The 10,968-nt window shown below is 49.9% G+C and overlaps 2 non-coding genes across 2 annotated transcripts; one reads left to right on the top strand and one right to left on the bottom strand.

Annotated features, from left to right (window-relative positions):
• Nucleotides 1-7,895: 7,895 nt before the first annotated feature.
• On the bottom strand, nucleotides 7,896-7,967 carry TRNAC-GCA. Its single transcript has one exon. It is a non-coding gene; the product is annotated as a tRNA-Cys (tRNA).
• A 2,137-nt stretch (nucleotides 7,968-10,104) lies between these two features.
• Nucleotides 10,105-10,176, top strand: TRNAA-UGC. The gene has a single exon. It is a non-coding gene; the product is annotated as a tRNA-Ala (tRNA).
• Nucleotides 10,177-10,968: the final 792 nt, after the last annotated feature.

Below are 10,968 nucleotides of genomic sequence, written 5' to 3'. Positions count from 1 at the left end.
AGAACAAACACTTGGGTGTTGGGGGAGAAAATTCCCTAATTTGTGAAACAGGAAACAGACAAAGCAACTCCCTGGGCGGGGCTGGGAAAACTGACCAGATTTCCAGTGCTGAACCCTCAGCCTGCTAGCCAGGGGCTGGTGTGACATGGAAAGGGGGCACCCAGCAGGGAGGTGTAGGGAAGATGTCCCGGCCCCTCACATCCAGCTGCTGGCAGTGGGGAGGGTGTTGGGTTCCCTACCATGGGGCTGCGCCTGGATCCTACTGGGGGCTCCATCTCCTGTATCAGCCTCTGGCTAGTAGGTCTGTGGTGGATCTGCTGGGAGAGACAAGGGGCTCTCACTTCGTCCCCTCACCCAGATGTCTCCTGGCTGCTCTCAGCAGTGTGGGGATAGGACTCTGCTGACTCTCTCAGAGCTTCCATTTGATTGGCTCCTTTCCTCCGTGAATAGTGGGGCTGTGAGTGGGGCAGCAGGTACTGAGTGTGGGGCTCTTGCTCTTTCAGGGGCCGGTGACCATCGAGGAGGTGGCTGTGTATTTCACCAGGGGAGAGGGGGCTCTGCTGGACCCCACTCAGAGAGCCCTCTACAGGGAAGTCATGCAGGAGAACTGTGAGAATGTGACCTCGCTGTGTAAGGGTTCCTGTCCCCTCGGTTTTTAGAAAGAGAAATGCAGCGTTAAGGTTCATGCCACTCCCCCAATGCCACCTCTGCTCTGCCCTGTTTCAGCATCACCCCGACATGCCAGAGACACCCACACTAGCCCTCTCCCCTCCCCTGTTACAGAGCGCTCTGGGAACAGAGCAGTACAGCAGAATGTCTAACATGTTCTTCTCTTTGCTAAGATAATATTCGGGTTCAACTCCATCATAGCAAACAGAAGCTTCCTCCCTCTGGCCTGCTCTCCAGTACTGAACCTCCTGCACCCAGGCCATCTGAGACTTGCACAGTGTTACTACCCCCTTGCCCTCAACCTGAGTTTTCCTTTTGAGTCACTGCCTTCACTTACCCCTCACTAAGCCCCAGAGTTCACTCGAACATACGCCACCAGGGTGCTGACAACCCCTATGGCAAGAACACACCCTTGGACACCTTTGCTGACCAAGCCTACAAGACTCAGCACGGAAATGAGGCAGAATTGCCCCCCAAGTTTCACATGCACCTCTCTGCATAGCACAGGCACAGCTCTGCCCAGCTGCTGCAACCAATCCCTCCATCAGCCAGTCACAGCTACAGCTGGCCCGGTGCGCACAGCTACAGCTGGCCCGGTGCGCACAGCTACAGCTGGCCCGGTGCGCACAGCTACAGCTGGCCCGGTGCGCACAGCTACAGCTGGCCCGGTGCGCACAGCTACAGCTGGCCCGGGGCGCACAGCTACAGCTGGCCCGGGGCGCACAGCTACAGCTGGCCCGGGGCGCACAGCTACAGCTGGCCCGGGGCGCACAGCTACAGCTGGCCCGGGGCGCACAGCTGGAGGCATGTGGATAGGTGCTGGGATTCACACCTGTGAGCACAGCACAGACAATGTCTTAGTCTTAGTCTTTCCTCGGGTCGATTATAGGTTCATAGATTTTAAGGCCAGATGTGACTATTAGGTCGTCTACTCTGACGTCCTTTATACCACAGACCATAGAATTCATCCCGTTACTGCTGCAATGAGCTGAATACCTGAGTCCCTGTGGCAGTTGGTTAACCTTTGCACGGCCCACACAGAACCATTCTCACTGGTTCTGGCCAGCTACAGGGTTAAGGGTTGGGGGAAAGTTTACATTAACTTTTCCTGGTCTGCAGAGGTTTAAGTTTACTCACCGTCCATATGGTGCAAGGCAGGAGACAGCACTGGGCAACCTTAACTCTGCATTAATGTAGCTTATGAGCATTTAGTTTCCTGTTTTAAAAAATGGATGCTTTTGCCGCTATAGCTGTATCTGTAATTGAGCTTTGGCCAGCAGAGCCATGTTGGATGGTGTGTGTGTGTGCGCATGTGTGTGCGCACTTTTTCACAGCCTTAAACAATAGAGCTGGACTGGCAAAGCTTTTAAGAGCTACCTAAGACCTACCTAACTAGTTCCTCGACAGACACCTGACACGCCACCTTTAGGTGAACGAATATGCGTCTACCTGGTGGGAATCCAAACCCTGGCCTGACACCCCCTTGGGTGGGGCACCCGTACGGCCCCCCCTAAAGGCCGGTCCTGGGTGGGGAGCAGAATTGATCCCCTCCACTGTCCCCTGTGGGGAAGAGTTTGGGGGGGGGTCAGTCCCTGATTTTTATTTTCTGTCTCTCCAGCACTTACTTGGGTTTGTTCTCTGCCTTTCCATCCCCAATTCTGAGATTTCTCCTCTCTTCTAGCAGGTGATGGGGTGGTGAGGGAGAGCGAGGAGCAGAATCCTCATCAGGAAGATGCTGAGCTCGCCGAAGCGCATGGGGAATTACTGCGAAGAGCCAAAGGGAATGTGTCCAGCCCCCATGAGCAGGGAAAAGCTGGTGAAAATTACCCCAGACCAGAGAGAGAGCAGGGAAACCACTCAGAGGAGAGAGTGGATGAACCCATTAATTGTCAGGGAACTCATAGGGACCTCAAGGAAACTACGTCCCAGGAGAAAATCCTCACGGAAAAGCGAGAGACTACGTGTACTGAGTGTGGGAAAAACTTCCATTACCGCTCAGCCCTTATTCGACATGAGATAATCCACACGAAAGAGACACCTTACAAATGCTGTGAGTGTGGAAAAAGCTTCAATCGTACCTCAGCCCTTAGTAGGCATCAGCGAATACACAGAGGAGAAAGACCTTATGAATGCTGTGAGTGCGGGAAAAGCTTCACTCAGAGATATACCCTTAACTCTCATCAGAGAATCCACACAGAAGAGCGACCCTACGAATGCTGCAAGTGCGGGAAAAGCTTCACTCAGAGATCAGCCCTTATCTCTCATCAGACAATGCACACGGGAGAGCGACCCTACGAATGCTGTGAGTGCGGGAAAAACTTCACCCGAAGCTCAAACCTTACTAGGCATCAGAGGGTCCACACAGGAGAGAGACCTTATGAATGCCGTGAGTGCGGGAAAAGTTTCAGTCACCTCTTCTCTCTTATCTCTCACCAGAGAGTCCACACAGGAGAGAGACCCCATGAATGCAGTGAGTGTGGAAAAAGCTTCTCTCGGAGCTCAAACCTTACTATGCATCAGAGGATCCACACAGGAGAGAGACCCTATGAATGCAGTGAGTGCGAGAAAAGTTTCACTCACCTCTTCTCTCTTATCTCTCACCAGAGAGTCCACACAGGAGAGAAACCCTATGAATGCAGTGAGTGCGGGAAAAGCTTCTCTCGGAGCTCAACCCTTGTCACACATTACACAGTCCACACCGGAGAGAAACCCTATGAATGCAGTGAGTGCGGGAAAAGCTTCACTCATAGCTCAGGCCTTTCTAAACATCAGAGAATCCGTAAAGGAGATAAGCTTCATAAAAACCTTCTCTAGAGCTGTCAGGAGATTTTTTTCTTTAATTCTTTTGACAGTTCCCAGGTAGTGAGTGTTAAGGCTGTTTGCATCTTTTGCACATTGTAGTCCCTCAGCTCCCACACATGAGTTGCCCACTTTTGAAGCTCGCCCGTCTTTGGGATGGATCCTGTGGTCCTTTGTATCAACTCCATTGTCCTGCGAGTCATGGGAGTGGGTGTCTTTTCTACCAGGAATGTCATCACCCCAGGTGGGGGAGATGGGGGGTGTCTTCAACCAGCTACGTTGAGATAAAATCTACCTGGGTCTCATCACTGTGGTTGCCATGGAGTTAGCTAGCTTGAGTTCACTTTCCTGATGTAATAAGACAGCTATTCTTGCAGTAAAGACATGGGCCATGGATAGTCGGTGGAGTTACCGTGCACATTTCCTCCTGTCTGGCTAACCATCACCACATTTCCTTTTCTAAACAAACCTGGAGATTCACATTTGTACTCCTCCTCCCAGTGCAAAGTTACTGTTAGAGACGTCAAGTTCCTCTTTGAGGAGAGATTGTCTCATTCCCAGTTGTTCTCACATTACCCTGGATTGTGCAGAACAGCAGTTATTTTGTTGACTTTTTTTTTCCTCATTTAAAATATATTTAAATATGATGAAGAGCTGGAGCAGTGTCAGGGAAATAAGGGTCATTTTAGGCTCTGTGACACTGGAAGGAGATGGGGCGACTCAGACATTCCATCCTTCCCCATCACCCCAGAACTGTTACCTTGTGCCTGAGCCATGCACAGTTCACCCCTTCGTATTCCTTCGCTTCCCAACGTGTCTGGTGGGGTCATGTTCTTGGCTGTCCATGCTTGGGAATGGTGCTTGTACGTCTTTGATCCTAAATCAGAGTCAGTCTGGCAGGAGATGAAAGTGTCAGACTTGGAAGGGGATTTCAAATGGATCCCAAGCACCGTTCAAATCCCCTTTTTCCTCAATGGCAAAGCTGCTTCTGGGAAGGTTGGTTGTTTTTTCTCCCGTTATGAAAGTGCTATAACTCCTGTAAATAACACTAATGAGAGAGGTATCAGAGGGGTAGCGGTGTTAGTCTGAATCTGTAAAAGCAGCAAAGAATCCTGTGGCATCTTGTAGACTATCAGACTTTTGGAGCATGAGCTTTCGTGGGTGAATACCCGCTTCGTCGGATGCGTGAGAAAGCGCTGGGAGAAGCAGGTTTCAGTGGATCATGGGAGAATCTCTCATCCTGATTCTGAGTCATCAGATGTAACCTAGTCTGGAATTTCACTTTAAATTAAAATGAAAGTGTCTTCTACCTCTCTGTGATATGGGTTTTCTATCTTTCATGAAGGCTCCTTGGTCATATAACTGCATGTTAGTTTTGTTTGACAGAATGCAGCTCAGATTTTTTGGGAAATTTCCGACAAATTACCATTTTTTTACTTCAGGTTAGTTTTCCCCCCATCCCTGCATGATGATATGGAGAAAATTCAAATGAAGTTGAGTCAACAGGAGAGAATAGTCCAAGCTGTTGGACATATTATCAAAGAAACAGTCATATGTTTAACTCTCCACTCTGAAAAGGTGAACAGCAGCAGACCCCAAATGGGTGCAACTGACCGAAGTAAGTGCACATGGTTGCAGGGTAGTTCAGTTGTTTAAGTCAATATTGTCTCAGACGATCCAGGGATAGAATTCCACAGCAAGTGATTCGGAACTAGGAAAACGCCCAGGTATTTGGTTCCCAAGGTATTTGTGACCCAGTCCCTACAGGAGGTTACTCCCTGAAGAGATCTCCTAGCTAATCCCCAAATTTGGGAAATGCTGTCTGGGATGAGGTGTATCAACCCTGACCTGGCACTGCTAGGGTTAACCGCACCCTGTGGGCTGAAGAGGCCACACCCCCTCACCCTCTCTGGACATGTGCCGACTGGAGACGGAGTATAAACGGGAGCAGCTCAGCCTGGGCGGACTGGGGAGAACAAATCTATGTTGTTGGCACAGGGTGTCGGGGGAGGGTAGAGCCCAGGCCTGGGATGGGGAAGCCCAGGGCTCGGTCAGCAGGAGCATGTGGTGGGGTACCCCAGGGCTGAGGTGGGGGCAGCCAAAATTTTTTTTGCTTGGGGCAGCAAAAATCCTAGAGCCGACCCTGCCTCCACGCACCGTGAGGTAGGTATGAGCGGATCATTATTATCCCTACTTGAAAGAGGGAGAAGCTAAGGTTGAGAAAGGAGAATTGACTTGTCTTAGGTCATACACCCAGCCAGTGGCAGAGTTGGGAATAGAATCCAAGAGCCCTGATTTTAAAACTAACCATCGGATCTTGAATTTCAGACACTGAATGACCTGAATAAAGTGCTCTCAGATGAGCTCCAGACCAACAGTGACAGTAATTATTTAGCAAGTATTTGAGGAGAACTGCAATGTTAGAGAGAATCATGAGCTGCTCAGAGACCATTAATGCAGAGAAGCAGCAAAATTCATCAAACACAGAACTGGTTCTGACTTATTTCCTTGGTCTTAAAAGAGAACATCAAGGACCTGAGTCTCCTCCCTGTCAGTAATCCCCTGCTCAGCCAATCAGGGTAGAGACTGAGGATGGGAGGCTGAGGGTTCTCACCAGAGAGCCCAAAGGATGGCCCCGCTCACTGGTGGGGATCACTGCCCGAGCACTATTTAAGCCCCACATTTTTGGGTGGACCTCCCACAGTGGGAGCTGCAGAGCACTCCCCCGCAACACACACACACGCACACACACACCCCCACACCCCCTCCTGGTGTTGGGAGGGGAACAGGTAAAAGGACAAAGGAAGCAAGAGAAAAAGAGGGAGGGAGGAAGAGGGGAAGCAAAAAGAACAAACCCTAATGTCCCCAGTGATTCTAAGGGACAAAATCCCAAGTGCAGAATAAAGTTCTGCCTCCTTAAGCTCGTGTTTTCCATGCCTAGAATTCAACTGTCACCACATGGATCAGACTGAACAGGTTTCAAACCTCCAGGAGGCTCTTACCTTCTAAACGGGGACAGCTGTTTTCTAGTAAAATCACTACAAGGGAAGGAGAAAACTCGAAAGAGGTTCCTCCTGGTGCTCACGTCCGTGAACCCGAATACTCTCTCAGTCCTCAAAGAGAGACCTGGAGAAGGAGACTTGCTGGAGCAAAGCCACAGGGGTCTCTGAGGTTTCCCTGGCCCCTCGCCTCTATCCTGTCTCCCTGATGTCAGCATCTCTCTGTGAGGTCACCACCTCTGACAAATAGGCTGAGGTCCTGCCAAAGGCCTTTGTGATGTCACTGCCACACCCCTCCCTTGCTGTGCTAATGTCCTGCCCCTGGCCAGGCACTTTGCAGGTTTGAGCTACTCCCTGTGGATCACCCCACTCAAGGAGCGTTCGTTCTAGGCAGCAAGCCGGCTAGACAGGGAAACATCAGGCGCTGCTCCCAATGCTACACTCAGTTTTTCAGAAATTAGTCGACTTTATGGCCAGAAGAGACCATTAGAGCATCTAATCTGACCCCCTGCATATCACAGGCCTCCTGTAGGACACAAGAGCTACTTTTGAGGCAAACACATTCCAGAAAGGCATCTAGTCTTCATTAAATGACATCAGGAGATGGCGAATCCACCACTTTCCTTGGTAGCTTGTTCTTGTGGTGAATCATCCTCACTGTTGAATTTTTGTGCCTTAGTTGTAATATGAATTTGTCTCTCTTCACCTTCCAGCCATTGGGTCTTCTTATGCCTTTCTTTGCTAGATTAAAGAGCCCTTAAATACCCAATCTTTTCTCTCCATTAAGGCACTTCAATGAAGTCACCTTTCAATCTTCTTTTGATCAGCTAATCAGGTTGAGCTCTTTCAATAGCTCACTAGAAGGTATTTTTTCCAGTCCTCACAACATTAGGTGGCTCTTTGCTGCCCCAGCTCCAATTTCACAACATCTTTTTCAAACGAGGACACCAAAATTGGAGGCAGTATTCCAGTATCAGTCTCACTGATGCTGTCACCTCCTGTGACGTTGACATAATCTGTAACTGTATAGATCACCTCTGCGACCACTGTTCTATATTTGCAGCCAATATTACAGAGAAGTGGTCATGTAAGGGGTCTATGGAGAGGTTCTGATTGGTTGATTATAATGATGCTATCTCTAGATGTGTATCATTTTTTTGTAGTTGACATTATGAATATTGGCTCTATGCTGCCTGTATTTCAAACTTGTGCTCTGCTTCAGGGAATGATACCTTTGTTTAATTGATGAAAACATAAACTAGACACTTAGAGGATTGGAACTGATTTCAGCTGATGGACAGGTGTGCTAGGTTTTTATGCATTTGGACAGTGAAATGTTGAGTGCTCACATTCATTTCAAGCATCCTCGTAAGGTGGAGCTCCTGTACATAATGGAGAATGGAAATGAAAATGTTTTTCTTTTTTTTACAAGGGTACCTGGGTTTGAACCAAGGACCATTTGATCTGCAATTAAACACTCTACCACTGAGCTATACCCCCATTACAACAGGAATATGGAATCGTGGTCTCCAGGACTTTGAAGGACAGACCCTGCTTCATCGAGCTCCTTTGCCATTCCCAGACCACAGGTGGTTTTAAAAATGGGGTTTGATTAAACTTCTTAAATGTGGTAAACACCACAGCTTGCACACCCACCGATATAGCTTCTCCCCATGACAGAGCTGCCACCTCCTGGGGAAGTGGATTGACTACACCAACGGGAAAACTCTCCCCCCTCAGCATGGAGCAGTGGTTCTCAAGCTGTGGGTCAGGATGCAAAGTGGGTCGTAACCCTGTTTTAATGGGGTCACCAGGGCTGGCATTAGACTTGTTGGGTCCTGAAGCCAAAAGTCTGAACCCCCCCACCCAGGGCTGAATCCCTCAGGCTTTGGTTTTGTCCTCCCCCCACTGAGGCTCAGTCTTTGGCCCTCCCCGAAGTGGAGGGGCTTGGTCCCTCTTTCCAGGGCTACGTATTAAGTTATTTTGGCAGAAGGAGGTTGCAGTGAAAGGACGTTTGAGAAACCCTGGCATAGAGCCTCTCCATTACTGAGCTGCAGCAGCATAGACTCGCTGTTTGAAACATTGACCTGGCCTTAGCCTCTGAATATGTCTAGGCTTGGCTCCCTATGGCACCGTGGGTGATCAGACCCTGGAAGTACAGCCATGGAGACACCACACACCAGCCTTGCCTAGCTGGCAAGGATCAAACCTTCACAGAAAGACCCCCATGGTTTTCTAGCCCAGCTACCTAAGGCCTCAGCCACTTAACAGAGGGGCCTTTCTACACTCTGGTTCTGTTCTCACTGAAGGGTCATTACAAATTGTTTGCTCAGACCAGCTTCCCCAGCCCACTCGCTGCTGTGCAGCTCTGTACGTGTGGCCATCGCTGAACAGCAAGAATTCCTGCCCATTTCCCTACTGGCTGGAGCATGATTAGAGTGTGTTTGTGGTTAATGATGTTGCTGTAGATTGTTCATTCCCTGCCTTGGCAATTCAGACAGTCCCTTTTCCTGTTGTATCGCCAGCACCTCTGGGAGTCCAATAACAGGGGCAGGTTTTCTCTGGGCACTGAGATTTTTGAGGGCGTTGGTGGCTCCTTTCTTTCCTCACCCTGGAGTAAACTCAGCTTTTTATTCCATCCTTGATAACTCATGGAATAACAACAGCAGCATGAAGAGGAGAGTGAATATCTCACTGCCAGGGCCCGTGCACCTTTGTATGCAACTACTGAGTCAATTGTGAACCTTCCCATCATTGTCCTTTGTTCTTAACCCTGAGGCTATTGCCCCATCATGGGGCCATTTCCCGCCTCTCTTTCATACAGAAGCACAATTTTCTTTGCACAGACACAGGAACAGCAAGATCTTTCTCTGTCCCTTGTGCAAAGCAGGGGGCCAAATTCCATGGAAACAATGGACGGCTCTGGGCACATCCAGCCCTGGCCGTGAGATGTTCCCTCCCCTCTTTCTTTATGCCCCTGTTGTTATTTCATGGATTGTCTGGGATGGGAAAAAAGCTGAGTTCACTCCAGGTGGAGGGGAAAAGAACCCTGAAAATCTCAGGACCCAACCCTGCTACCAGGATCACTGAGGTGCTGGGAATCTGCCTGGGAAAGGGACTGTGTGAATTGTCAAGGTGGGGAACGAATAACAATCTACAACTAGATCCACCTCATTAACCACCGACACAGGCTAATCCTGCTGCCGATAGAAGGGAAACTGGGCCCAATTGCACCGCAGTGAATGTGCTGGGGAAAGCTGGAGTTTACAGGCAGGTGGAAATAGCAGATCCTAGAAACACCTAGAGCTCCGCACACCACTTCTGCCACCAGGGTGAGGTGTTGAGCTGCTCACAGCATCCCCCACTATGACCTTGCAGCAGGGGATTGTCGCACCCCCAACCCAATGCAGGGAGAGGGCTGAGTGTATCTCTGCACCCTGAGACCAGGGCAACCACTCTCTGCCCCACACATAGAATCTGGCCCTGCTGAAAAGTGACCCCTATGAACAAGTCACCTCCAGGAGAGCAGGATTGGTCCTCAGAGAGGGGAACGGGCTTCTCGTGAAGCTTATAGGTCACTGGATGCTCTGGAAACAGGAGGGCTCTGAGTGTAACCCATAGCAAACACAACCTGCTAGGGGATGTAGCTCAGTGGTTGAGCACATGCTTTGCATGTATGAGGCCCTGGGTTCAATCCCCAGCATCTTCATGATCATTTTTTCTCCCTGCTGCTTTGCTCATGCCCAGAGGGGATGTGACCCACCAGTCTCCCTGCATCAGTTTCAGTCCTGCTCAGTGAGGGGCAAGTGACAATTGCATGGAAGGTCTGGGGGGGTTCTGCCCCTAAGTCACCTCGGTACGTTTAAGATTCCCACCCGCTGTGCTGCTTGTGACAATGGTAGATTAGAAGGGCGAATCCTCCAGCACTGGAGGGAAAGGTCCCATCTGCACAGACTGAGAGGCAAGGAAACAGAGGGGCAGGGTTGAGAGGTCAGTGATTTACTCCCAGCAGGGGACACTGTCTTTTTGAGTATCAGAGGGCTGGCTGTGTTAGTCTGGATCTGTAAAAGGCGACAGAGTCCTGTGGCGCCTTCTAGACTAACAAACGTATTGGCGCATGAGCTTTCATGGGTGAATCCCCACTTCGTCAGATGAATGGAGTGGGAATTCTGTGCCTGGCTTGCCAACTACAAAAGCAGTTTCTCCTCCCTTGGTGATCACATCTCAACTGCTAGAAGAGGGTCTCATCCTCCCTGATTGAACTAACCTCCTTATCTCTAGACTGGTTCTTGCCTGCATACTTATACCTGCCCCTGCAAATTTCCACTACATTCATCTGACGGTGGGATTCACCCACGGAAGCTTGTGCTCCAATACGTCTGTTAGTCTGTAAGGTGCCACAGGACTCTGTCTTTTTGAGGCGAGTGCTGCTGGCTTGGGATGGTGCTGACGATGGATAGAAAAAAGGCTGGAGTCAATGGCAGATGGGACCACAGAAGGG

This window comes from Mauremys reevesii, linkage group 14 (assembly GCF_016161935.1).
Source record: "Mauremys reevesii isolate NIE-2019 linkage group 14, ASM1616193v1, whole genome shotgun sequence".
NCBI lineage: Eukaryota > Metazoa > Chordata > Testudines > Geoemydidae > Mauremys > Mauremys reevesii.
The sequence above is the reverse complement of the archived record's forward strand: the minus strand, read 5'-3'. Positions and strand labels throughout refer to the sequence as shown.